The following is a 6,590-nucleotide window of genomic DNA, read 5'->3' as shown; positions in this document are numbered from 1 at the left end:
TCACGGACCACAAGATCATGACCCAAGCTGAAGTCAGCCGCTTAACCGACTGAGCCACCCAGGCGCCCAAAAACAGGATGATTTTATAGGGAACAGCTATATGATTCCTTCTCCTATCCTTTCCTTTCCTCCTATTCCTTCTCCTATTCTTGCAGAAGACAGCTTCCTTTCTGGAAAAATTCTCCCAGCAAGATTCTGGACTCAGAGATACCAGACAGAAATGAAAGATGGACAGTGTTGAAAACAAAGGAATTGAGGGAAGATGAGGCTCCCCAGCTCTCTTTCCCCACTTGGTTCATAGAGTCCTAGTAAGTAGGTTTACTCTGTACCACCAGATGGCCACCATGGACCCCTCCCAACCAGACCAGTGTGACAAGGAATGGCTGTGGAGAAATGCTGGTCCCCACAAGGACAAGGATAGCTGAGATGCTGAACCAGAGCTCAGATGACCTCAGAATGCCAGATGGGAAGACAACTTGGCACATTTTATCATCCACTCCCTCTCTGGAGAGACTATTGAGGGATATCTCTCCCTGGAATGTGATCTGGGATTGGAATTTATCTCTGAGCTATAAACTCCCGGAATCTCAGGCAGGCAGCCTCCTTCAGGCCCTCTTCTCCAAGCAAGAGATGGGGCTAATATCTCTCTTGGTTCAAGACCCATTACTTCTTTTTCTTCTGTGTTATTTGCAGGCCCTCCACACTGATATATGCATCTGAGGCTGAGGTACTGGTAGTCATCCATCTGGGAAGTAGGGAAAGGGATGTGCTGGGGCCCAGGTTACTCACCCTGGTGGTTTTCTGGGCTGCTCCACCGGTCCACATCCCACAAGAGCCCAGGATGTCTTTGTGGCAGAGGTATCGAGTTTTATCCCACTGCACAGGGATACCTTGGCAGCAGTACCTATCTCCAGGGAAGGCTAGGCTGGGGCCACAGAGGAGTCAGTCAGTCTATTCAGGTCTCTGTGGAATGGAAAAGTTGGAGCTAGCTTCAGGATCAGGGGAAACTTTTGGAGGAACAAAACAATAATGGGGCAAGGGAGACAGAATCATGGATTCTACAATATCTCACCAAGTTTAAATGGTCCTATTCAGAGACTATCAGCTTCAATAGCCCATCTGTATTTGAGATCCTTCCAAGACAATATTCCTAAAGACTCCTCTTGGCCAGGCCCCAGGATTAGTTCTGCAGAAGCTCTTAGTCTTTGCAGAGGGTAGAGATATGGAGCCTAAAGGTGGTGTCCTAACCCAGCCTGAGGGAGTCAGAAGAGGCTTCCTAGAGGAGATTGAGAGGGAGTGAACTTCTGGGAGGCCCACAGACTCTGCTCCAAACTCTCAGCACTCATCCTGGGACAGACACCAGTACTCTGGGCTTGCATCTCCAGCCTGTAGCTGGCACAGATTCCCACACTCAACCTGGGTCTGACCTGCTGAATCAAACATTTCAAAAAGCAGGAAACTTGGACAGTGGAAAGAACATGAACTATGGAGCCAGGCAGACCTGAGTGCAAATTCTTGCTCTATTTTCCTCACCACATACAAGCTCCATCTCCATTCTTTCTTACTTCCTGGAGAGTTCCTCCACCAGATTGCCTTCTTTCCTTCCTAAATCAGTTTGCCCTGAGGTCATTCACCTGGAGCTTCTTTCTAGCGACACACTGACTTTTCTTCTCCTTGATTTTGGATGCACTCTCCCAGCTGAACTGGGCCCAGCCTGTATACCTTTCTCCCCCCTGAGGTGATATATAAACTTTGGGAAAAATCACACACCTTTGAAATCTTATGTCAAAACAAATTGGTGCCCTTTAACCTGAGCTGAGACTTCTACATCACTCCATAATTCCTTTCAGTTTTTAAATTGTCACCATTACAGTTTTTTTTTGCTCACTTTTTTTTAAAATATGAAATTTATTGTCAAATTGGTTTCCATACAACACCCAGTGCTCATCCCAACAGGTACCCTCAATACCCATCTCCCACCCCCCACCAACCCTCAGTTTGTTCTCAGTTTTTAAGAGTCTTTTATGTTTTGGCTTCCTCCCTCTATAACCTTTTTTTTTTCTTCCCCTCCCCCATGGTCTTCTGTGAAGTTTCTCAGGATCCACATAAGAGTGAAAACATAGGGTTTCTGTCTTTCTCTGTATGACTTATTTCACTTAGCATAACACTGTCCAGTTCCACCCACATTGCTACCAAAAGCCATATTTCATTCTTTCTCATTGCCAAGTAGTATTCCATTGTGTATATAAACCACAGTTTCTTTATTCATTCATCAGTTGATGGACATTATGTTCTTTCCATAATTTGACTATTGTTGAAAGTGCTGCTATAAACATTGGGGTACAGGTGCCCCTATGCATCAGCACTCCTGTATCCGTTGGGTAAATTCCTAGCAGTGCTACTGCTGGGTCATAGGGTAGATCTATTTTTAATTTTTTGAGGAACCTCCACACTGTTTTCCAGAGCAGCTGCACCAGTTTGCATTCCCACCAACAGTGCAAGAGGGTTCCCGTTTCTCCACATCCTTGCCAGCATCTATAGTCTCCTGATTTGTTCATTTTAGCCACTCTGACTGGTGTGAGGTGGTATCTGAGTGTGGTTTTGATTTCTTTCCCTGATGAGGAGTGACATTGAGCGTCTTTTCATGTGCCTGTTGGCCATCTGGATGTCTTCTTTAGAGAAGTGTCTATTCATGTTTTCTGCCCATTTCTTCACTGGGTTATTTGTTTTTCGGGTGTGGAGATTGGTGAGCTCTTTATAGATTTTGGATACTACGCCTTTGTCCAATATGTCATTTGCAAATATCTTTTCCCATTCCATTGGTTGCCTTTTAGTTTTGTTGATTGTTTCCTTTGCAGTGCATAAGCTTTTTATCTTGATGAGGTCCCAATAGTTCATTTTTGCTTTTAATTCCCTTGCCTTTGGGGACGTGTCAAGTAAGAAATTGCTACAGCTGAGGTCAGAGAGGTTTTTTTCCTGCTTTCTCCTTTAGAGTTTTGATGGTTTCCTGTCTCACATTCAAGTCCTTTATCCATTTTGAATTTATTTTTGTGAATGGTGTGAGAAAGTGGTCTAGTTTTATTCTTTTGCATGTTGCTGTCCAGTTCTCCCAGCACCATTTGTGAGAGAGACTGTCTTTTTTCCATTGGATATTCTTTCCTGCTTTGTCAAAGATGAGTTGGCCATACGTTTGTGGGTCTAGTTCTGGGGTTTCTATTCTATTCCATTGGTCTATGTGTCTGTTTTTGTGCCAATACCATGCTGTCTTGATATGACAGCTTTGTAGTAGAGGCTAAAGTCTGGGATTGTGATGCCTCCTGCTTTGGTCTTCTTCTTCAAAATTACTTTGGCTATTCAGGGTCTTTTGTGGTTCCATATGAATTTTAGGATTGTTCTAGCTTCGAGAGGAATGCTGATGCAATTTTGATTGGGATTGTATTGAATGTGTAGATAGCTTTGGGTAGTATTGACATTTTGACAATATTTATTCTTCCAATCCATGAGCACGAAATGTTTTTCCATTTCTTTATATCTTCTTCAATTTCCTTCATAAGCTTTCTATAGTTTTAGGCATACAGATCTTTTACATCTTTGGTTAGATTTATTCCTAGGTATTTTATGCTTCTTGGTGCAGTTGTGAATGGGATCAGTTTCTTTATTTGTCTTTCTGTTGCTTCATTATTAGTGTATAAGAATGCAACTGATTTCTGTACATTGATTTTGTCTCCTGCAACTTTGCTGAATTCATGTATCAGTTCTAGGAGACTTTTGGTGGAGTCTATCGGATTTTCCATGTATAATATCATGTCATCTGCAAATAGTGAAAGCTGGACTTCATCTTTGCCAATTTTGATGCCTTTGATTTCCTTTTGTTGTCTGATTGCTGATGCTAGCACTTCCAACACTGTGTTAAACAAAAGTGGTGAGAGTGGACATCCCTGTAGTGTTCCTCATCTTAGGGGGAAAGCTCTCAGTTTTTTCCCATTGAGGATGATATTAGCTGTGGGCTTTTCATAAGTGGCTTTTATGGTGTTCAAGTATATTCCTTCTATCCCGACTTTCTTGAGGGTTTTTATTAAGAAAGAATGCTGAATTTTGTCAAATGCTTTTTCTACATTGATTGACAGGATCATATGGTTATTTTCTTTTCTTTTATTAATGTGATGTATCACATTGATTGATTTGCAAATGTTGAACGAGCCCTGCATCCCAGGAATGAATACCACTTGATCATGGTGAATAATTCTTTTTACATGCTGTTGAAGTCGATTTGCTAGTATCTTGTTGAGAATTTTTACATCCATATTCATCAGGGATATTGGCCTGTAGTTCTCTTTTTTTACTGGGTCTCTGTCTGGTTTAGGAATCAAAGTAATACTGGCTTCATAGAATGAGTCTGGAAGTTTTCCTTCCCTTTCTATTTTTTGGAACAGTTTGAGAAGGATAGGTATTATCTCTGCTTTAAATGTCTGGTAGAATTCCCCAGGGAAGCCATCTGGTCCTGGACTCTTATATGTTGGGAGATTTTGGTAACTGATTCAATTTCTTTGCTGGTTATGGGTCTGTTCATGTTTTCTATTTCTTCCTGTTTGAGTTTTGGAGGTGTGTGGGTGTTTAGGAATTTGTCCATTTCTTCCAGTTTGTCCAATTTGTTGGCATATACTTTTCATAGTATTCCCTAATAATTGCTTGTATTTCTGAGGGATTGGTTGTAATAATTCCATTTTCATTCATGATTTTATCTATTTGGGTCATCTCCCTTTTCTTTTTGAGAAGCTTGGCTAGAATTTTATCAATTTTGTTTATTTTTTCAAAAAACCAAGTCTTGGTTTTGTTGATCTGCTCTACAGTTTTTTGTTTTTTTTTTTTTTAGATTCTCTATTGTTTGTTTATGCTCTGATCTTTATTATTTCTCTTCTTCTGCTGGGTTTGGGGTGTCTTTGCTATTCTGCTTCTATTTCCTTTAGGTGTGCTGTTAGATTTTGTATTTGGGATTTTTCTTGTTTCTTGAGATAGGCCTGGATTGCAATGTGTTTTCCTCTCAGGACTGCCTTCGCTGCATCCCAAAGCGTTTGCATTGTTGTATTTTCATTTTCATTTGTTTCCATATTTTTTTTAACTTCTTCTCTAATTGCCTGGTTGACCCACTCATTCGTTAGTAGGGTGTTCCTTAACCTCCATGCTTTTGGAGGTTTTCCAGACTTTTTCCTCTGGTTCATTTCAAGCTTCATAGCATTGTGGTCTGAAAGTGTGCCTGGTATGGTCTCAATTCTTGTATATTTATGAAGGGCTGTTTTGTGACCCAGTATGTGATCTATCTTGGAGAATGTTCTGTGTGTACTGGAGAAGAAAGTATATTCTGTTTCTTTGGGATGCAGAGTTTTAAATATATCTGTCAAGTCCATCTGATCCAATGTATCATTAGGGGCCTTGTTTCTTTGTTGATCCTGTGTCTAGATGATCTATCCATTGTTGTAAGGTTGGTATTAAAGTCCCCTGCAATTACCACATTCTTATCAATAAGGTTGCTTAAGTTTGTGATTAATTGTTTTATATATTTGGGGGCTCCCATATTCGGTGCATAGACATTTATAATTGTTAGCTCTTCCTGATGGATTATTATATAATAATAATAAGAGACTGTTATTACAGAGAACAAACTGAGGATTGCTGGAGGGAAGTGGGGTGGGGGGATGGACTAAATGGGTGATGGGTATTAAGGAGTGCACTTATTGGGCTGAGCACTGGGTGTTATATGTAAGTGACAAATCACTGGGTTCTACTCCTGAAGTCAATATGTCACTTTTGTTAAGTAACTTGAATTTAATTTAATAAATATTAAAAAATTATATGGGGGAAGAAATGAAAAAAAAATAGTCACCATTCTTCTCAAGCTCTTCACCCAGACTGCCATCTCTGCTGCTGGCAGCTAATTTGGCATTGCTCCTTTCACACAGGAAATGGAGACTCTCAGGTGTGCCTTCTCTAAGGTTCTTGCCCAACCCATCTGCTCTTTTACCCACTTCCACTCCAACATCCACATCATGCCAGGGAGACCATTAATGGCACTTAGTGCTTCATGTCAGCACCCTCTCCACCCTTTAACCACTTCCTTGTTGGCTGCCCATCACTTATGGAAAAAAAGTCTCAATGGCATATCATGGAACCCAAGATTCTTTAAGATGTTTTTCATTATTTATTTAGTTTTTTTTAAATTTTTTATTTGAATTACAGTTAACATAGTGTTGTATTAGTTTCAGGTGTATAATATAGTGATTCAACTACTCCATACATTACCCTGTGCTCATCATGACAAGTGCTCTCCTTAATCCCCATCACTTATTTAACCCATTCCCTCACCCACTGTTGCCTCTGGTAACCATCAGTTTGTTCTCTATAGTTAAGAGTCTGTTTCTTCATTTGTCCCTCCCTCCCTCCCTCTCTTTTTGTGCCTTGCTTGTATGTTTTACTTATAAAAAGCAAATATAAAATTCCACACATGAGTGAAATTGTATGGTATTTATCTTTCTCTGACTGACTTTTCTTAGCATTATAGTCTCTAGTTCCTTCTTTGTTGTTACAAACAGCAA

Source organism: Herpailurus yagouaroundi, unplaced genomic scaffold (assembly GCF_014898765.1).
Source record: "Herpailurus yagouaroundi ecotype Mexico unplaced genomic scaffold, PumYag 180, whole genome shotgun sequence".
In the NCBI taxonomy this organism is placed as follows: Eukaryota; Metazoa; Chordata; class Mammalia; order Carnivora; family Felidae; genus Herpailurus; species Herpailurus yagouaroundi.
Note: the sequence above shows the minus strand (reverse complement) of the source record.